General features: G+C 41.3%; 1 long non-coding RNA gene across 1 annotated transcript in view; it reads left to right on the top strand.

Annotated features, from left to right (window-relative positions):
• Window positions 1–22,271, top strand: part of LOC130683817 (uncharacterized) — a 300,312-nt gene that overhangs the window by 56,460 nt on the left and 221,581 nt on the right. Inside the window, exon 2 of the long non-coding RNA XR_008997815.1 lies at window positions 19,183–19,254. This is a non-coding gene — a long non-coding RNA (uncharacterized LOC130683817). The remainder of the gene's footprint in view (window positions 1–19,182; window positions 19,255–22,271) is intronic.

Here is a 22,271-nt window from a genome sequence, read left to right as displayed (position 1 = left end):
CAGGGGATTCTTGATTGGGGCTCTAACCTTACTCATTATTATATTTCCAATTTTAAAAAAATACTTGGTCACATAGTGAAAACTCAATAGATGTGATAAACTGAAGATTTTTAGTAATAGTGAGTAAGGTGCTGTGTTGAAGCTTTCCAAGACCACCATAGGTTTGGTGATTTGCTAGGAGAATTCGTAAGACTCAGTATGTAGTGATACTCATGGCTATGATTCATTATAGCAAAAGGCACAAAATACAATCAGTGAGTGGAAAAGGCACATGGGGTGAACGGTGGGGGAGACCAGGTGTAAGCTTCAAAGGATCCTCTCCCTGGAGGGACACGGGACATGCTGAATTTCCCAGAAATGAATGTGACAATTCCTTGCTGCTTTTGCCAACAAGGGAAGCTTGTTAAAAACTCAATGCCCAGGGTGTTTAGGGGAGGCTGGTCAGGCAGGCACCCTCTGCCTGGCACCCAGATTCCAGATTCCCAGAAGCAAAGCAGGTGTCCAGTGTAAACCATATTGTATTTACAAGTAGGCACAGTGGATCACTTTTATCTGTCCTGGGAATGGTGGGAATCCCCTGAAATCTAAGTTTCCAAACACCAACCAAGGTCAGCCTTGTAAGCATGTCTTTCAAAGGGTAGAAGTAAGGCCTGCTGAGTTAATGCTTTTCTGCACAGGGGATTTTTATTACACATCACAGAAAGAAACAATACAATATCCACTTGGCCCCTGTTTTCAAAATTCTTAATCCCCTGCCCAAGTGCTTCATTTCCCATCTCTTTTTCTATCCAAATTTGCAAAAGAGAAATGTTTCCCATCCAGCACCACACAGTTCTGCATACTTGATTTCTTTAGAACACAGTTGAGGACTAATGATGCCAGGAGATCCAAATCTTTCTACCCCTCACTCCAAAATGCCAAGAAAAGAAACTATTTTCCATGTTAGTTCATATAGGAATAAAAAAGGGGCTTTTATTTGTGTAATACTTAAGAAACCTTTTATACCTCCTGTCATAGCTGCTTTAGCCTTAGGGCAAAATATACTTAATAAAATAACCTTATTCTTAAAAATAGGGTTTACTGCAGTAAAAACATTAACACTAATTGCCTGCTCTGTTGACAAGATAAGAAACATTGTCCAATTATTTATAGCCCTGGCTCAAAAGAGAATTCATATGGTAATTTACAATATTCATAACTATGAAGATGCGTCAGTAAATGTTATTCCCTATTGGCCATGGCAGAGAACAGAGAGGCTGCAGGAATGAGAAATTCTGAGCTGCTCTTTGAGACTTCACCCTTCATTCAATTAAAATCCCCTCTTAAAGAAGCTCTAATAAAAATAAGAGGGACTGCATCAAACTGCCAAGCTTCTGCATAGCAAAGGAAGTCATCAATGAAATAAAAAATGGCAACCTACCAAATGGGAGAAAATATTTTCAAATCATATTTTTGATAAGGGGATAATATCCAAAATATATACAGGACTCACACAATTCAATAGCAAAAAAACAACCTGATTTAAAAATGGGTAAAGGAAGGGGAGGGCTGTGCAACACAGAGAAGACAAGTAGTGATTCTACAACATCTTACTACGCTGATAGACAGTGACTGTAATGGGGTATGTGGGGGGGACTTGGTGAAGGGGAGAGCCTAGTAAACATAATGTTCTTCATGTAATTGTAGATTAATGATAACAAAAAAAAATGGGTAAAGGGTGAAGAGACTTATTTTTTCAAAGGAGACATACAGATGGCCAGCAGGTACATGAACAGATGTTCAACATAACTAATCATCAGGGAAATGCAAATCAAAGTCACAATGAGATATCACTTCGCACCTGTTGGAATGGCTTTATCAAAAAAGACAAGAAATAACAAGTGTTGACGAGAATGTGGAGAAAAGGGAACCTCTGTACACTATTAGTGGGAATATAAATTGGTGCAGTCACTATGGAAAATAGTATGGAGATTCCTCAAGAAATTAAAAATAGGACTGCCATATGATCTAGCAATACCACTTCTGGGTATTTATCCAAAGGAAGCAAAAACACTAATTAAAAAATATATGTGTCCTCTCCCCCACCATGTTCCTTACAGCATTATTACAATAGCTAAGATATGGAGACAACCTGTGTCCGTTGATGGCTGAATGGGTGAAGATCCTGTGGTATATGTACAGAATGGAATATTATTCAACCCTGAAAAAGAATAAAATCTTGCCATTTTTGACAGCATGGATAGACCTTTGTGGCATTGTAGTAAGTGAAATAAATCAGAGCAAGACATACTGCATGCTCTCAATTACATGTGAAATCTAAACAAACAGAAAATACAACACACCAAGCTTATAGATATAGCGAACAGATAGGTGGCTGTCAGAGGCAGTGGGTAGCAGTGGGCAAAATGGATTAAGGACATCAAAAGATATAAACTTCCAGTTATAAAATAAATAAGTCATGGTATGTAATGTACAACATGGTGATTGTAGTTAACAATGCCTTATTGCATATTTGAAAGTTGCTAAGAGTATATCTTAAAAGTTCTCATCAGAAGAAAAAACATTGCAACTATGTATGATGACAGATGTTAACTAGACTTGTGATCATTTTATAATATATACAAATATATAATCATTATGTTGTATACTTGAAGCTAATAAAATGTTATATGTGAATTATACCTCAATTAAGAAAGCTGAAAACTAAAAAAAAAAAAAAACAAAGACACTAATAAAGTGCAAGTGAGTGATGATGTGTATTTTAGGAAAATTTGGAAATATGCTCAAAATTATAAAAAGATAATTCCTTTGTTAGCTCCACAGTCATTAAGAACATGGAATCTGGTAGACCATGATTAAAGTCCTGGATCCTTCACATAATAGCCATGACCTCGGGGCTAGTGATAATTTCTCTAAGCTTCAATTCCCTTATTTGTAAATAGAGTAGAACCTACTTCCTAGGTTTTGAGTCATAAAGGAAATAATGCATGTAAGCACAGTAGTCCGTCCTTACAGCACTGACCACAGCTCATTCTTGGTAAATTTCAGCTCTTGTTTTAGCAGCACGTTATTTGCTATTGCTGTTTATTTATCCATGCATTCATTCAAAAAATTTTTATTAGATACTAGACCTTCCTCTAGGTCGTAGGAACATATTAGTGAACGCGGCAGTCATGGCTTCTGTCTTCACAGTGCTAATACTCTAACAGGCAATTAAGTATGTGGTTATAACAAGTGATAGCCTACTATAATCACCAAAAGTGCCAAATAATCAGAACTTAACCCACAAATTGCTGACATCAGTGTACTATATACTGAATTTAGGAATCTCTAAATCAGCATACAGGACATATGAATCAATCCCCCTTTGTAAAAAGAGCAGGAAAAAGAATCCTTGAAATGACTGATTATGTATGTTTCTTGGCCATACGAATGATGGATCAGTGGGACAGATGGACACCAGTTTCTTCACAGTGTGTGGCAGGAGAAAGAGTCGTGATACTTTGTACATTTTTCCCTAGGCTCAAAGGTTGGGTTTAATGTGCTACTTTTCGAGGTTTTTGAGAAAATTTCAATTTAAAAAATGTTTTAAGAAAAATCATTTTTCTATATAGGTAGATTATTTAAAAGATTACTATAGAAGTTATAGAAGTCCTCATACAAAATGATGCCTGTCTGACCAAGGTATTGGAGGTAGAGAAGAATAAATAAAAAGAAATTCTAAGGAAGCATTATTGGACCTTGTAACTGGTAAGATGTTGACAATGAGAAAGAGGAGGAGTTGAGGACAGCTCTGAGATTTCCAGCTGACATAATTGGATACACTTAGCTAACTAGAGAACATGAGAGGGATGGGGCGCTCAAAACTGAGGGATTAGGGTTCGACCACAGGCATGTTGACCAGGGCCCATCAGAATCCATCCTTAGGGTTGTCCTAATCAGAGTTGGAGGAGGAAGGCTGAACTCTGATCTGGTGCTGTGGAGCTGGGATGCTGTGAGTCACAGGCACTTAGTCATGTGAACCACGGTCTGGGTGCTCTGGAAGCAGACAGAAATGGAGTTTGGGGTGCAGGTGTTTATTAGGGGTTAACTCCTGGAAAAGGAATAGAGATGATATGTGGTTGGGCAGAAGGAAAAGTGGACTTGTGATTCAGGTTTGACAAAGCCTCAGGCAACCTGGCAGGAAGCTCTGGAGTGGGTAAAGCTCATCAGCATCCTGCATAGGCCCCAAGTGGCTGGCCAGCTTCCTTTAGTCACTATCACCAGGTGCGTGCTACCAGGGGCATGGTGTGACCTCGAGTGGGGCGGCTCTCTGCAGTGAAGGCAGAGCCTACAGGAGCTGACAGCTGGAGGCTGTTAGCTCACTGCATTCCCCATGGTTTGCAGCAAGTCCTTCCTGGAAGGGGGATTTGGCCACTGCATCTCCATGTCCACCACATCCACCATGTGAAAAGCTTGATGGTAATAGGTGAGAATGGGGCCAATACATAGACAAAACCAGAGCTGAGGGATGGCAAAAGAAACCTAATAATAAGCTTGAGTCTATAAACCCAGTTGCACCTAAAGCCAGAACTGCTCCTACCATTCTGAGTTGCTTCAGCCAACAAATTCCCTATTTTGGCTTAGTCATTTTGGCCATGTCAATCAGGGTTGAAAAAGGCCTATTTAAGGCAATCATCAATTCATTTAAAGGAACAGTAAGTGTTAGAGAGAGAGAGAGACCTTAGTTGGGGGAGAGTTGAAGAGGGACTAAGATAGCAGCAATGGTGATGAACAAATGTTCCATGGGAAGTGCTGGCACGCTAGAATGACTGAATTAACACAGGGCCCAAGGAGAGCAGGGATTCTCAAATAACTTCCCAGCATTTGCCTTAGGTCACATGGGAGGGTAGTAAAACTTCATATATAGATAGGGAATAAAGGAGCACTTGGAAAGGGGGGGATTTATGGGTTTAGATTTATAATATACCATTTTTTTCCAAATGCATACCATGAACTTATTAAAACTGCAATGCTAGCTAATAAACTTTCAATGGAAAATATCACAACTGACTGGTGGGAAAGCTTTAAACAGCTGGTCAGCTGAGGCATCTTTCTGATTAGAAGGGCCAATTTGCAAAACTAAATTTAAGTCAGAAATTTGCTTGAGTCAGGGTGAAACAAGTTAAATGATACTTTTTAACTGTCATGAAACTGTGATTCTCATCTTTACTACAAGGATAGATCTGCCAAGAGACATGAATGCTGTGTTAGTTGGCTGGGATACCTCGGCTACTGGACAGTAGTAGCAAAAACCTGGAAAATACTCAACACCTCCCTTTTGATCCCCAAGACGCAATACAGATTTCCTTTTCTGTTTACCATTATTGAGCTTATACTCAATGTTTTAAGAAAGTTACTGACAGTAACTAGCGGGTGGCATTTTTGCCTCATAAGATACATGAAATCACTTTACGAGATGGATTACTGTGAATCTTATTTATGTAAAACTTCATTTACAGACAATGGCTCTCATTGCCCCTTTCCTTGCATTTTGATGTACATCTTCCTCTAATGTCATTACTTTTGTTTTACTATCCAATACAGGTACATGAGTGGTGGAGACAAGCAAAAGGCAAAAATCAGGGAGGAGTCCTTGCTGGTCTAGTGTTTACTTTGTTGGATTCTAAAACCTAGAAAGGAAGCTATGAAAGACTATATACACTTTTTAACTTTCTTCTTTATCACAAATATAAAATTGGCATCTATCCATATGGGAGGAATTAATGTTATATACGATGTCTGTAATATTGGTGATATGTAGTTATTATACAATTGACATTTTTGTGGGTTAGGTGCAGTCCCAACATTGTTCCTGTCTAGAAAAATGCATAAGCCAAAGGCATAAACAAAGAAAAACTGCTGGATAGTTGTGGGCACTAATAATTCTTCATGCCCTGCATCAGATCCTCATTTTGTACCTCTGCTTCCTCCTACTTCAACCTAGTCCTTTCCCTCTTAACTCATAACCCTTTATTTATTATTTCCGCACACTGTCTGAAGGTACATTCTACCCTCACTAGGACTCCAGTCCCTTGACCCTACCTAATTCACCTAAAACATGAATTCTCAATGGGAGCAATGTCACCTCCAAAGGAACAAGTTATTAAATGCAGGCTGGACAAAATCATCTTAGATATTAGAATGGTTTGTGCGTCCCCACAGGATCACAGCATATAAGTGTATGCATATCTGTATATCTCTCATTCAAATTTCATGGGGAAGCAATTAAAAAAATGTCTGAAAAGGCAACTAAGGAATGACAACAAACAAACAAACAAACAAACAAAAGCCCTAAAAAAACTGACCCAGAACAAACAACCTGCCTGAAGGTTCAATCAAACCAGTACTGACTTCTCCACACCCTCCCCTCCCTAGTCCCTGTGATCTTCTGTAATATCTGGTCCAATGTTGTTTAACAGACATTATAGTAATTATTAATTAAATGTCTTACATTCTTTTCTTGTGTGGGCTAAATCTTCAAAATCCAGTTTTTGTTTTATATTTATGGCATATTCAATTTGCATATTCATCTTCATTGAAATTACCTGATCTATTTCTAGATTTCATAAAATTTACAGTTAAAAATCATGGCACCCAAGTGACTCTAAACATATTTTAACATTTCCAGTACCAAATGAAGTATCTGGTATTTTAAGTTTAAATTCCTTAAAATTAAGTGAAGTAAAAATTTCAGTTACTCAGTCACACTAGGCAGATTTTAAGTGCTCAAGAGCCACATGTAGCTAATGGCTACCATTAGGAATGCAGGTTTGTTTTATTATTCCCTAGTCTTCTTTCAATTTTTTTTTCTGGATTGTTGGGTACAGATATGGTGAGGATGTAGAATTGTATGGTGTTAGCTCAGGATGGGTTGGAATGATACCAAAATTCACTTGAGTCCTCACTGTGGTTAGGCCATCCCAGGGTTGATGTCCCATGGACCTCCTTGTGCAAGGATAGCTGCTAATATAGAGGGTCACAACCTCTCTATTCTGACTTCAGGGCAGACATCACAGTGTTCTTTCCACCTGAGCTCAAATGCAGCCTCAGAATATTTTTATAGGCTATTTCAACTACTGTAATTTATCTTGAGACAGTCTTTCAGTTAGCCACAATAAATTTATTGGAATTGCCATAAAAGATGAAAGCATTTTGCATTCCTTGTCTTTGTCATCCCATCATATTCCTTTACAGACATATTTTAAGTGAACATAATGGATTTTAGACTGGGATGTAAAATATTTCATGGGCATTAGAAGGCAAGCACCCATAGCATATGAGTGAAAACCAAATTTCCTGTGGTAAAACAGACTTGGGATCGAATCTACTTGTGCCATTTTCCATCTGTAGAGCCTTGGACAAGTCACCTAACTTCCTTGGCTCTTATTTCCTTATTTTAAAAGTTGGAATAATAACACCTGCTTCACAAGATTATTATATATTTAAAAAATATAGTGCATGGCATGAATTTGGCACAGAGCCTGGCCCATACTAATCATTCAAATTAAATTGTTATCTATCATCTTGACCGAATTAAATACCTTATATCATTAGCTAAATGTTCAGTGTTCATATTCTTTGGCTACTTGATTGGTTTAACTTCTTGGAAGGAAGAATTATGTGTCATTCAACAGTTTTTATCCTTTCAAGAGGTGAGCACAACTCTTAACTGTAGAATTTCAATGACTATGGAGTGAATGAATCAATGTACCTGTGAAGTTATAATTGCTCTCATAATATTTAAAAGATGAATTTGCCAATTCAGGTCAAATAGCTATTAAATGTAGGCTGAGAAAATTTCTGTGATGCCAGATCTCAGCCTAAAGACTAGGTCAGGACAGATTGAAAATTCTATGATCTATGTCAGATCATCTTAGAGTTTGTGCTATTGCTAGTGTTTTAATTGGAGTTCCAGTCAGAGGGAGAATAGGACAACATGGCAAAGACGGAGAGCAGACAGTTTCACAGAGGAATGGTGGCAGACTGAGAAGGCTCACCATCAGAAGATAGGAAAGAGTTAAGTAGGAGCTATTAGGGACAGGGCTGTAGTAGGCAAGGAATACATGTCCCAGTGGGAGAGTACAGCATGGCATGTTTGAGGAACATATGGTTAAAAGCTATCAGCTGGCAATCAATTACTTCCTAGTATATTTGGTATCATGTAGTAGAAATTCAGCTATTGAGATTAATTTGGAATATGACTTTAAATTCTAGAAAGAACTTTGAGGGGTAAGTGGGGAAACCAATTCTAAATTACATAAAATAGTCTGTATATCCAGAGAAAGACTCAATGCAATAGATTAAGCTACCATAAATTTTTATTTGAATTATGGCAAAAGTCTTCTGTATGGCTCCTCCTCTTCCTGTCTTCCCCTTCCTTTCCACTCTCCACATGTGGCCATAATGCAATTTTCAAAATGCAGAAATTTATCCTACTGTTCCCCTAGTTTACATCCTACAAAAGTTTCCAATTGCTCTTAAAGTTCTAACTCTGTGAACATAGCCTATCAGTTCCTGTAAAATCCATTACTTTTTAATTCTCTGACCTCATCTATTATATCACTCAACACTGTAATTTTAAATCCAACCTCCAGTATGACACCTGCCATAGTCTCTCTTACTTCCAGGTTTCTCAAGACTGTTCCTTCTGCCAGATTATTTTACCTCTTTTCTGTGCCAGGATAGCTTTCTTAGCATCCTTTAGTTTTTGGTTAGAAGGCATTTTTTTTCTGGGAAACTCTCTCAAATCTGTCACATTGGGATTAGTGCCCCTATACTTCCTTCCATGTATATCCCACCTCCTCCTTGTACTTGCAAACTCTGTCAAGTTAGGGATCAGGTATATTCTCTCCAGATATATCTCCAGGGCTAACACACACAGTGCTCAATAAATTTGTTGAATCAATAAATACTGGAAACCTGTGTATAAAAATAAAGCTGGTCTCTGGTTCTGGGCAATAATACCATGGGGCAAGCAACTATGCTGAGCTTCAAACTACTGGACAGAGGTTACAAGAGATCTCCTTGATTATTTTCAGAGGTTGGGAACAGGTAAGTTAAGAGGCCTATCTGTGAAGACTGAAGAGATATAAAGAACCAAGCAGATTTTTATAAACATTTTGTATGTTCTAGTTGTGGTTAGAATGGACCCTGAGGGTTGCCCACCCGTGAGTTTTCCTTTTGCAAGCGACTGATAGAATACTAATTACTGTTAACTATGTAAACACTAGCACTACTACTGAAAGAAAAAGGGCACATGATAATTATATCTTATAATTTTCATACTATTCACAATTTCTGAATAGTGAATATTGATGGTCTTTGTCCAATCTTGATTAGTTTATAAAATATTAACTGAATAAGCATTATTTTATCCATTGACTTACAAATGAATTAATGTTTAGAAAGAATATAAAAACCATCTTTTCTTGATCAGAATTACCCAGAGCAATGATCTCCTCTGCTGTACTTGATCCTGCTTCTCTAATGAATTTTACTCTAAAATTCCAATATTTGTATATATGCATATATATAAAGAAAGTGCATTTATAGCCAATTGTTTTTTTCATTTTACTGATGACCTGAATCTTTGAGTAATAGGGCTAATATGAAATATCTTGTCCTATTGCATAAAAACTGAGTAGGGCTTCTTGCATCTGGAAGATATTTATTGTGATCTTGACAAATTGTGTCCCTGTTGTTAAATGTCATATCACTACATTTCAGGGTCATTAAAGACATTTGATTAGTGATATGCTTCCAAGGATTTTGCCAAATTTCTTTCAACTAGTAACAAAGCATTGATTTACTCTTGATTTTCTTTCCTCTTCTAACTTGATGGAGATGATGGGAGTCAACCCATCCCAACTTGAAGAAAGTCTTCTTGTACTTTCTCACAGTACCCTATAGTGTCTCTTTAAAGCATTTGTTAGAATACATTTACTTATTGGTTTATTATATTTTATTAGGTGTTTCACACTGAGTTTTTAAAAAATAAATATAATGAAGGCAGAAACATGTTTGGCTGTCAAATTATACTTTCTGGCATGTAGAGTAGGACCTGGCATGTATCAGGCACTGAAAATCTGTTTTTTTTTTAATTACCAAAATGTGTACTGAACTTTTTAATTTTGTATGTGTTCAGGTTGTCAGAAAACAGAAAACACTCTAGTATTCTGGGTAGGAATAAAGTTAATTCAGAGCATGGGAATTGCTGTGAGAGGGATGTTTTGGAAGCTTGTTTTTCAGCAAATTTGAAAGTTCAGGATTGCCAGAGAGTCACTGTCAGGGATCCTAGCTGTAAGAAGTGCCACAGTGGGATATTCTCAGGAGGATGGCTGGAGCCCCTGGGAACTTCTGCTGATGACCTCAGCTGCCTGTTTGTAGCAGGTGGTTCCTGGGAGAGCACTAAAAGCCAAGGAGTGCTGCCAACAATGACCTCATCTGCTTGCAAACAGCTGCCACTGAGAAAACATGGTTTCTTTGCTTTAAAGTCTATATGACTGTCTCATTGGCAGAATCGAACCCTGAATAAAACCAGGAAAGGGCTTCTGGGTCATGTAGTTCCACAGAATAGATAAGAAGGAGGCCAAAGTTGATAAAAGGCAATTCAGCACACTGAGCCATTAGGAGGGAGTCTCTTATTAGAGTAAGGCTGAACTAGACTCTAAGCTCCGTGATGAGAGGAATTTTTATTTTGTTAAATCGGTCTATCCCCAGCACCTGGGTGCTGATGATAGGGATAGTTAGCTGAGAAATACAGAATCACACTCCCCTTCCACAGGGTAGAGTTGTTTCTGGTAAGTGGCTATGTAGCTACTTGTCCCAGCCTCCCTTGCATCTTGGTAGGACCATGTAACTAGTTCTTGCCAGCGCACTGTGGATAGAAGTGATGTATATCTCTTTTGAGCTGAAGTGGTTAAGCGTTAGGCATTCATTTTCCGTGGCCTTTTTTTATTTTTCCCTGTTGTCAGACTGAGGGTTAAGCATCCAGCAGAGATTTCTGAAAATATCCCAGGTCATGGCAGAGCTAATGTCTTGTCAAAGGGGTTCAGCCCCAAGCAAGTATGTTATGGATTCAATGTGACCAAAGAAATTAACAGCAAAATGTTCTTTGGGGTGAAAGGGTTTAATACCCGGCTTGTTCTCCCGGCAGTAGGTTGAGCACTAGCGTCCTGCCTCCGTGCAGAGCACTAAGCCGAGCTCTCTAGACAGCGTAATAATAGTTTATTGCCTAAAGGTGTGGAAGTGGTAGCCCAGCAACAGACCAGTTACATCATCAGGTGATTTAAGTTCAGTGGGGATCCTGGCCATAGGAACCCCAACTTCCCCACAGCTAATAATGGAAGTATCTGGGATTTTGACATCACATAGATGAGAGCTGATCAGGAATATCTGGTAGGATTTTGTGTTTGAGAACTAAATCATATAGTGTGAAACTAATGACATTTTGGTGGTGGTGATGTAACAGTTGGCCAGTTCTAAGCACTTAAGAAATATTTGATGAATGAATTAATAAAATGGAAAGGTTGCCATGCCCTTTTGTGGATAAAATGAGAGTTCCTGTGGCCAGGATTCTCACCTGGCCCTGGTTGACTAGCCCACTGCACACCTGTGGGCAGTTTGACTCTATATAAAGAGCTCTGCCCAGTGCTCTGGGCACAACATGGTGCCAGGGCTGCAAGGCTGCAGGAGAGCACAGCAGAAGCTGGAGTGGTGGCAGCACCGAGGACAGAGGCCCAGAGGAGGGCAGTGTGGGATGGCTGTGCAGACAGAGGGGCCCAGAGGATGGCTGTGTGGGACAGCTATGCAGACAGAGGGGCCCAGAGGCAGAGACCAGCTTGCTGCATCCAGACTCGCTCTGAGTGAATGGGATTCTAGTGACTGACCTGCCACCTGGAAATAAAGTTGGGTATAACCCTTTCACCCCAAGAATGTTTTACTATCATTATCTTTGGTCACATTGAATCCATAGTGAACTTGTCCAGGGCTGAAACCCATTGGCAAGACACCTTTGCAAAGTCTACTGTACACCCCAACTGATCAGCTTCAAAGTCTGGCAGAGGAACTAACATATGGCTTCTTAGAGCAGTGATTCTACACATTGGAATCACCTGGGAAACTTTAAGAATCCTGCCTTCTGGATTTCCTATCCAGAGATTCTGATTTAATTGGTCTGGGCATGGGGAGTCTTAAAACCTCCCCAAGCATTTCTAATGCTGAGCCAAGATTGAGAATTAGTGAGCAGTTAGGCCAGCCCAGCCCTGGAAGCCTGGGCCTCCCTGCTGAAAATCCTTGTAATTTGTAAGGTAGAATGCATTACCCAGCCACTCCTGCTACTTTCCTTTTACATAACTTCTTCAGTTTCTATTTCTTTCTTTTCTTTCTCTCTTTGAAGAACCCATATCTGTCCAATGAGAAAGAAAGTGGGCCTCAGAAAAGAGTTGTTCTGGGAAATTGGACCTTTTGAGACTGGCTGAACTAGGTAAGGATTCATTCTTTGGCTTGGCTGGCTGGCCAGCTAGGAAGTGAACAGATTAGAGATGTGGAAGATGAATTAGAGAATGAGGAAATATGGTGTAGTGGAAAAAATTAAGTTAAAACACTTGGATTTATTTCTGGCTTTGCCACTAACTATGTGTGACTGATTCTTCTCCCTTATTAGTTAACCTCATCAGCAGGAGAGTAGGGGAGGGAAACCACACTGGAAGGAAGGAAGCAATGCTTGGGTGGGCTCCAGCCTCTTCTTTGACATGTTGGTTTGCAGGAAGATGGAGGAAATCCAGCTTTTCCAACAATTTCCTAGTTTCAGGCAGTGTCATGAAACCTCAAAAAGAAGTCTCTCTGATCCCAGGTTGAAGCTGGGGCTTTCCCATTATCCTCTGACTCCTGACTGACTTTATCCTGGCTCACTTGATTTCCTCTTGTGTATGATTCTTTTACCTCATGGTGATTTACCCTCTAAAGGCACCCTAGCTCCCACCCCTGTGTCTGCTTGGAGTTTGTATAGTTTCTTTCCCACTTCCAGACACCTACACCTTCCTGCTCAACCATTGCTGGTGCTTGGCTGTGTCCAGTTTACCCCTGTGGGGTGCTTTGCCCTAGCTCCCGGGAGTGGAGAGGTCTGCTCCTTTGTCTAAGGTGAAGGGGTGCACTGGGATTGAGAGGGCAGTGGTGCTGTCTTTGTGAGATTTAGTCACCTTAACCATGCCCTACCCCCATCACCCATGGGGATAATTCAGCAAAGGCATAAACCTACTGTCTTGCCAATGGGTTTCAGTCCCAGGAAAGTTCACTATGGTTTCAGTGAGACCGAGGAATGACAATGGAATGTTCTTGGGGTAAAAGGGTTGTGGAGAAAGTGAAGGTTCCTATGGCCAGGATTCTCACCTGGCCCTGGTCGGCTAGCTCACTACGCACATGTGGAAAATATGTTGTTACTGACTCTATATAAAGAGCTCCACCCAGTGCTCTGGGCAACAGTGGCATGGCTGCAGGAAAGCAGACTGGAGTGGTGGCAGCACCAAGGACAGAGACTTGAAATGGCTGCCGGGGCAGAGAGGCCCAGAGGCAGAGATCGGCTTGCTGCTTGCAGATTCTCTCTGAGTGGACAGGATTCTAGTAATTGACCTGCCACTGTGGGAATAAAGTTGGGTATAAACCCTTTCACCCCAAGAATGTTCCATTGTCATTTCTTGGTCTGATTGAGTCCATAGTGAACTTGCCTGGGTCTGAAACCCATTGGTAAGACAAGGTTTATTACCCAACTTGTTCTCCTGGTGATAGGTCGAGCACCAAAATTATGTCTACATGTCCATAATCCTCCTCCATCTCTGCCTGGGTGGAGCTCTTTCCATAGTGACTCAATCAATAACAGCTCGTTGCCTACGGCTATGGAAGCAGTAGCCTAGCAGCAGGCCAGTTGCATCATAAAGTAGTTTAGGGTCAGGTGAGGATCCTGGCCATAGGAACTTCCACTGTCCCCATACCTGTTTTCTCCCTGTGTTTTCTGCACTGACTGGGAGGGGATTTCTCTGGGGAAATAACCCAGTTTGAAACCCCGGATCTCAGGGCACTATGAGAGCAGCAAAAGCATTTCAGAGATTTGGGCCCCTGTTGAGGTCGGCAGGGTGTGTTCCAGGTAAGCGATGGCTGAAGAGGCCTAATGGATCCTCTGTGTTCCCAGTTCCTAATGTTCCATATTGTGGTGGGTGCTCAAGGGCAGGCAGTGGCAGGGACTTTTTCTCACCTCAGCAGGTGGGAAATGATTACAGTTTACTAAGTGGTTCTGAAAATGTACACATTGGATAATCTGGGTGCCTTGCCAATGGGTTTAAGCTCCAGACAAGTTCACTGTGGATTGAGACCGAGGCATGACAATGGAACGTTCTTGGAGTGAAAGGGTTTATACCCAACTTTATTCCCATGGTGGCAGGTCAATCACTAGAATCTTGTCCACTCAGAGAGAGTCTGCATGCAGCAAGCTGATCTCTGCCTCTGGGCCTCTCTGCCTGCACAACCATCTCAGTCTGTCCTCGGCGCTGCCACTACTTCAACCTCTGCTCTCCTGAAGCCATGCAGCAGCCATGCCACTGTGTCGCCCAGAGCACTGGTTGGAGCTCTTTATATAGGGTCAATAACAATGTATTTCCCACTCATGTGTAGGGAGCTAGCTGACAAGGGCCAGGTGAGAATCCTGGCCATAGGAACCTTCATTTTATCTACACTTGGGATCTTCAAAAACTATACACTTGCCTAAGTCCAACAGGTCTGTCAGATTGCATGAGAGTACATGGTGAAGAGAAGCCTGAGAGGAGCATATTTTGTCTGAAAAGATTGCTTCAACAATAATGCTAATAACTAACAGTAAGGCCCACACTGTAGGTGGGGCACTGGGTAAAGGTCTTGGCCTGCAGAAGCTCAGAAGTAACTTGCTGAGATCATAATTTGTAAAGAGTAGAAGCAGAACTTGAATTCAGCTATCTTCAGGCCTTACGTATTCTTAACCACTTCACAAAACATCTTCCAAGAGTGGTGAGCAACTGTCTTATCACCTCCTGAAGATTTATAATGAGATGGAATGGGCAGAGAAAGGAGGTAAGGTCACTTCCTGCCAATGAAAGATGCTTAGACTCTGGAAGGAGGAAGATGGGAAGGCAAAGATGCCAGGGTGGGGCTGAGAGCAGTGGTCCTCCAGGCGTGCCTGCGCCAGTGTATCAGCATCATGTGGACCTTGTTAGAAATGTAAATTCTGGGGCCCCAACCAGAACTACGTCATCAAAATTACTTGGGGGTGGGCTCTGCAGCCAGTCTTAAGTCCTCCAGCTGATGCCCACTAAGGTCTGAGAGCCACGATCTTAGGTCAGCCTGCCTTGCCTGCCCCATCCAGATATGTGAGGAGAAGATTGCTGCCAGGCAGGCTCTGTGACAGGGGCTTAGGAAGAGGGCAAAGGGGCTGCTCTGACCTGGGGAAGGCTTATCAGGGTGTAGAAGACCAGGTCCTAGCTTCAGGGGGCAGGGGAAGATGGCATGCCTCCCACAACTGTCCTCCACACTTGAAGCAATCTCTTCAGACAAAATCGGCTCTCCTCAGGCTCGGGTCTAGCCCATGGGTCGCTTCCTCTTCATGGCCTCCTCAGACAGTTTCTACTCAGCGGTAAGTGCAGGGTTACTGAACTGAAGGGGAAGGAGAGGAGCTGGGGAGGCTCCGGGAGCAGGTGCGGAGGCTGCTGGGGGAAGCAAGCAGCTGGCAGTGGGGGCAGAGTCCCCAGGAGAAGGCCCCTTACCATGCAGGGCACCCGTGCCCCCTCCCTCTCCTCTCTCCCCACTCAGAGAACTGACCTGCTACCTGTGAAGTGGTCAGATGGGAAGCAGACCCGCACCCCCTGGGAAAACTGGCAAAGGTACCAGCAGGTGAAGGGGTAGAGAGGGGGGTGGGGAGCTTGACGAAGGCAGTTGGGATGATTCGGTGAGTTTTGGGCTCCTTGTTTCTCTCTCTCTCTCTCTCTCTCTCTCTCTCTCTCTCTCTCTCTCTCTCTCTCTCTTGTCCTGTTTGATCTGCAGAAAAGAGGGACAGTAGTGAGGCACCTGGAGAAGCAGGAGGAAGCAATTTCTAGGGAAAGTGGGAAACTCAAGCAGTTGCTGACTGTGCTAGACAGGGATGTGGCTGAACTCCTGGGCTGCCCTTTGGACAGTTCCACTGTGGTTGGAAGAGAGAGGAATAAATCTTGGGTCAAGTTCCTTATGGATAAGCAGGTGTTTTTCAAATGCTTATGGAAGGAGTAAGGAGCTGGAAGGGAGGTGGTGTTTTCTCTAGAAACTTAACCCTGTTTAACAGGAGCCTGCTAGGAGACAGGCACTATCTAGAAGGCTTCTGCTTGCGTCTCCAAAGCTGCAGGCTTGCGACTCCTCTTTACTGAAGGACGACCCAGTTTTCCCTTTTCTTTCCCCTGCAAATCACCCTTCCCTCCCCAGAAAGCGCAGGTGGCCATAGTTGTGGACTGTAGTGGCTTTGGGAAACAGTGGAGATGGAGAAAGTTAAGCTTTTATTTACCTTTCAGTGTGGGGAAAGCCCTGCTAACTTTTCTGGGCCGCAATAAAGAATATACTTTTTACTGAATAGTTATAGGCATTGAGGGTGGGTGTATCAGCTTTCAGGGAGGATGAGTCATGGGAGAAAATCTTTTGGGATTAAAAGAAAGTTAAAAGGCATGGGAAGAAGTTCTCTTTCTCTCAAAAAATAGGATGAAATATTTTACATTGGGCAAAGACTAAGAAATAACGGACAAAGTTCATGGACTCTCACCACGACTTCATTCCCTACTCCTCTTCCTTTAACTGCTTATCTTGACTGAGTGAAGAGGAGAAAATCAATGCCCCAGGCAAACGGGGGAGCCTTGAGGGATGAAGGCCTTGGGGAGTTGAGTGAGGAACGTGAATTTAAAGAATCTCTAACACCATCTCTCAGTTTTCACACTTGTAAAGAGAGGGGGATGGAGTGGGGTATGATTACCGAAGGACTTTCGGCAGTGAGTGCGCCGGGCCAGCTTGGCTTGAATGGTGCCCTCCTTTCCCTTCCTGGGTGGGTGGGTCTGTGTTGGTTCAGCTAGCTGGCTCCTTGTTTTCCCAAGGGACAGATCTGTAACTGAAGCTCTAACACTCATTTGAGTTCAGAAAGCTTTCTCCGGCCTCTGGTTTAGTCAGAACCTCTGAACCAGGCCTTTTTAAACTACTGCAGGTTTGTTTCTTTTTACCATCTCTCTGTCTCTGTCTCTGTCTCTCTCTCTCTAACACACACACACACACACACACAGCAGAATTTACTGAGCTGACTGTTCTTGGGCTTCTGCTCTGATTCTGTCCTTGTAGTTGGCCAAAGAGTTGTGCCCTGGACTTCTTCCCTTGCCTGTGGCATTTGTGAAGTTCATGGTACGCAGCATAAGCTCAATGCCTGCATTCTTCTTAAAGAAGTGATAGGTTCGTTTTGGTGCTGCCCGAGTGAGGAGTGAGGTAGGGAGTCAGGGAAATGTTGAAGCAACAGGAGGATTCTCAGTATATCTTCCAGAGAACTGTCCTGTCTCTTCGCCATTTCCAAGGTAAGGATTACACATCTTGATGTATACAGGTCTCTCCATCAATAAAGGAAAGAGACGGGGAGGGGGGAGGGACTATTTTACTCATATTAGTTTTAGTACGTATCATGACCTCCAGTCTTCCCACCTCCGCCCCATTGGGATTTATGTTGGTATATCCTGAGTTTTGTCTACATGTAACACATTTTTAAAAAGTGTATCTGTATCTTTCAAATACTAACATACAAATGTTTTGCAGAACTTTACAATAACTATAATGATATTTACTTGATGGTAGACATGACAACTCTTGGTTGGCAGCCCTGTTTCCGAGTCTGAGAGGCCGTCAGTCTGTGACAGAGCCACAGAGTGACAAATGCTCTGTCCTGCCCGTCATTGAGATGCACTTGGACTAGTTCTGGCCAGTGAGAGGCAGGGAGATATTGTTGGGGAATTCTTGGGAGAGAATTTTTTGGTTAGAAGAGAGATGGGTGTATCAGACTGCTCTCTTTCATCTACCCGTCACTCATGGACTCGTAGAATGATGCCTGTTCTGGTAGCAGCTGTGTAATCATGAGCAGCAGCTCTGAGGATGAAAGCCAGCCTGCCCAGGACACAGAATGGGTGGGTGGGAAATACCTTGAGGAAATTGTTGCAACAGATCACTGAAAACAATCAACTGTTGGATACCCTGTACTTATTATATGAGGCTACAAAACCTTCATATTTAGACCTAGTTTTGGATAAATGTTGTGTCTTGCCTCCTGACTGATAGTTTTTATATCACATCTTACCTATTTTTGAAATCTATATCTTGCTGTGTTGGTTAATTGATGGAAATATTTTTCAAGTAACTTTTTCTAAGAAGGTTGCAAGAGTGGTTGGCATGCAAAAATTTAAGGAAATAAAACTGAGAATATTTTTGCTTTTAAATGTGAGTAACTTGTTTCAGTATAGCATTCCTGGCTCACGATTTTCTCCTTGAAATTTTCATACAAATTGTTCCATTGTTTCCAGTATCTAATGTGCTCATTTAAAAGCACAGGAACAGCCTTAATTTTACCTTTCTCCCACCTAATATTTCACCATGATGAAACAAAGTGTTAATTTTTAATTATTTTTTCTAAGTATATGGTGAGCCTTTTTTATCTGCTTGAGTCTTTTCTCAGTTTAGGAAAATTTTCTTCCAGTATCTTCATATGCACTCTATTTTGCTTTAAGCCATGCACAAAGATGTCCAAAAACATTTATTGATTGAATATCTGTTACCCATATATTAAGCATCTGGTTTATTTTTCATATATTTTATCTATTGCACTTATTTTTTTATTCTAATTCTGAAAGATACCCTGCTGTTTATTTTCTGTGGTTGAATCAAATCTTTGCTGCTTCTAGTGCCATTTAAAATGCCTCTATTCCATTACTTGTTCTCTTATTTTTTTCTCTTAATATTAGTGGTCTTTCATCTCTGGTCTTGTGTACTCTGTCCCTCTCTGGCCTTATTAATTTTCTTTAATTTTCCTATGGGTGGTATAAGTGGCTGTTGACTCTATTTTTATTTTTTTTGCAGATGCGTGCTTGTCTCTATGTGTTCATTCCTGAACTGAAGCATGTCTGTCCTTGCCTCCAATATCCCCAAATAGTGAGTATTTACATGGCTATTGATCTCTTCCTTTTAGAACCTAAGGTGTTTAGCTGAATTAATTCAGTTAAATTTTCATTTATAAGTCTGAGGGGAGTGGGGAGGAAGATAAACACATCCACAGGAGAACATGGTCTCTACTATTTGATTGTTTGAAACTGCTGCCCTGGGGCCATATTTCTTATACTCCAAGTATGCAGTGCTACCAGGGCCAGCCCTACCTTGTTGGTAGAAACAGAATGCTTCCAGTTGAGAAAAGTCTGCTGCTTTGGAGAGAAGCCAGACAGAACATATCCCACTGCAGGCTTTTTCTCTGGTGTGGCCAGGATTCCCCTCCCAATGGGGTAGCCTAGCCTCGCATGTGTTGGTGATAGGACCCCAAGCTGAGTGGTACCCACCTCATCTCTAGCCATGTCCCCTCTAATACAGAGGTATATGGTTTTTTTCCCTTAGGATTTTGTTAGTTCGCTCCTGTGTCCTGGTACCCCTCTGGGGGAAGGGAAACTGTGTGCGTTGTTGATGAGTCCTTCAGGTTAATCTCCCCTTCGTTATGAGCTTTGTTGAGGAGGCAGCTGCACACTGGCAGGTGATCTGGGGGACTCGTGTCCAGGGTCTGTTTTCACCTAATGTGTCTTTCTGTATGTGAGAACTGAAATACTAAGCACTACATTTCCTAGACACTCAGCTAGAGTGCAAAATGTGACAGGTTTATCATTCAGATGCATTTCCATGACCTTCAAAAGAGAGAAGTGAGGTGCTGGCTGCACTGCTTCTGCTAGCAAACACCATCCTGGGGTCTCCAATTCTGTGGGGGTTTCCCAATTATGGGTAGCAGGTTCCAGGTTTTGTGGGTAGGTGCCTGATTTGACAGGTACCATTTTCTTCCTAGCTCAGTTCTGTAGTGTGGTTCTCAGTCATTTCTGTAAACTTAACTTGGAGTCTGTTTGTTCAGTTTCGTAATGACTCTGATCACTATATAATATCATGTAAAAAAAAATATTTCTGCTAAAATTAATCAGATGTGCCCCTGGGATTTGACCAATGTGAACTCTGATGCAGGATGCTTTCCCTATTCTTGTTTTTCCTGTGATTTGGCTCAGTTTCTAAGAAGGAATGTGGATATCTCTTACCATACCACCAACTTTTCTGAAAGTCTAATTATGATATATTTCAGATGAGTTATAAATTTTCAGATATTTATTTAATCAAAGCCATCTCTGTTTTTTCTCTCATTCCCAATTTTGGGAGTTTGCTTAGGAAGATAATATTTTGGAGATTTCATATGCACCCTACATCTTCAATGCCTTGTTGGTAGTATAAGTCCCAGTCATTTTACTATGAACCAGATAACATCATCTTTGTGAATCATTTTCTGCTGGTATAGTTTGCGAAAGGAGATTTAATTTATAACCATTCTGAGTTCTTGATGCTGTGTGTTTTTCTCCTAGTTTCCATTTGAACCTTGTTCATTGAATTTTGGTTCATCTTCCTACTGTAATGAAGTTCAGTGTAATGGCTGGGACAGAAGTAAACAGTCATGTGCTTTCTCTGCCACTATCAGATCTGAGACATAGAAGTGGTGGGAAGGAAGCCTTCCTGTAGGATAAATATTTATGCTGATTTTGAAGAAATTGTAAGCTTTGGCCTGGTGTAAAAGAAGGGGTGACAATGAGTGCTTTATGTACACAAGACAAGGTGTGACAAGTGCAAACTGAATAGAAAAACAGGATGGGCCCTGTAAACTGCAGGCAACACTTGGAGACAGAGTGAGTCGGTGGGGGAAGGGGCAAAAGTCATAGTGGCCAAATTTTAAAAAATGGTTTATGCATTTTATGTAATCTGAATAGAATCCAGCACCCAAGACAGTCCAGTTTCTTTATGGACTGGCCTGTAAGAAAGACAAGTCCGGTCACAAAGGTCACAAGTAGTTTTGATTTTTTTTTTTTTTTTTTTTTACTGAAGTGTGGTTGATATATAATATTATATTGGTTTCAAGTATATAACACAGTGATTTGACAGTTATCTACATAGTAGTTTTGATTTTTTACTTCAGTTTCTCAAAGAACATTAAAATCTCATCCCGTCATCCCTCCAAATCCTATTTTTTTAGCACTTCAAGACAGATCCTGCGTCCTTTCTTCTCCAGTATATTCTTGGCACCCAGCACTCTTCTGTCCCTCCTCTCCTCCCCCTTCCTTATCTCTTTATTAAGTTTATTTAAGGTCTCTAAGTTATTCTCCTTCTCTGGTCCCTTCTTTGCCTAACCTCCTGCTTCTACATCCCAAGAGATCCGTATCAGGCCCTGCCATAGATGGAACTTTCTTTAGAGGGCAGGGAGATGTGGGAACTATGTGTAGCCTTAACAACATGGACATTAGAACTTGGATATTTGGGAAACTGGACATTTTTCTTAAGCCAGTGGCAGGCAGGATGGACCTTTAGTCAAAGATGACATGTACTTGCATTTTAGAATGTTTACTTTCATAGAATTGTTGAGAATAAATAATTCAGTTATATAAACATGGTGAGTGCTTAGCATTTATTAAATTCACATATGCATTGACTCTATCTTAATATAGGATACAGAGGAACTTGGAATTACAGATAACTTTAAACAACCTAGCTAAATATGAGTAGAAAATTAGGAACAAAGAAGAAATGCTCTGCAAAAATAAATGTTATTTATGGTTTCTTTGTTTCAGCTTCAAATTTATCTCAGTTTCCAAGCTTCCAAAGTAGAAAGGGACTGTGAGGGGAGAAGGAATTCATTCCTCAGGAGAAGAAATCTCTTCTAGCCTCAAATCACATGAGAGCTTTTTATGGCTGGGGCACTGGGTAGTAGAGCTATCTGCCTTAGCACCATGCAGCAGTCATAGTAAGGGGTTTCAAAGGTTATTTCTTAGGGGTGCTTTTGAGAATTTGACCCAAAAATAAAGTGTTAAGCTCAATGTTAAAGGTTATAAGGATTAGTATATTGCTTTCTAGAGTGTAAGATTCAGGGACATGCCTTAGATTCC

This window comes from Manis pentadactyla, chromosome 5, assembly GCF_030020395.1.
Source record: "Manis pentadactyla isolate mManPen7 chromosome 5, mManPen7.hap1, whole genome shotgun sequence".
Taxonomy (NCBI): domain Eukaryota; kingdom Metazoa; phylum Chordata; class Mammalia; order Pholidota; family Manidae; genus Manis; species Manis pentadactyla.
Note: the sequence above shows the minus strand (reverse complement) of the source record. Positions and strands in the feature narration are given on the sequence as shown.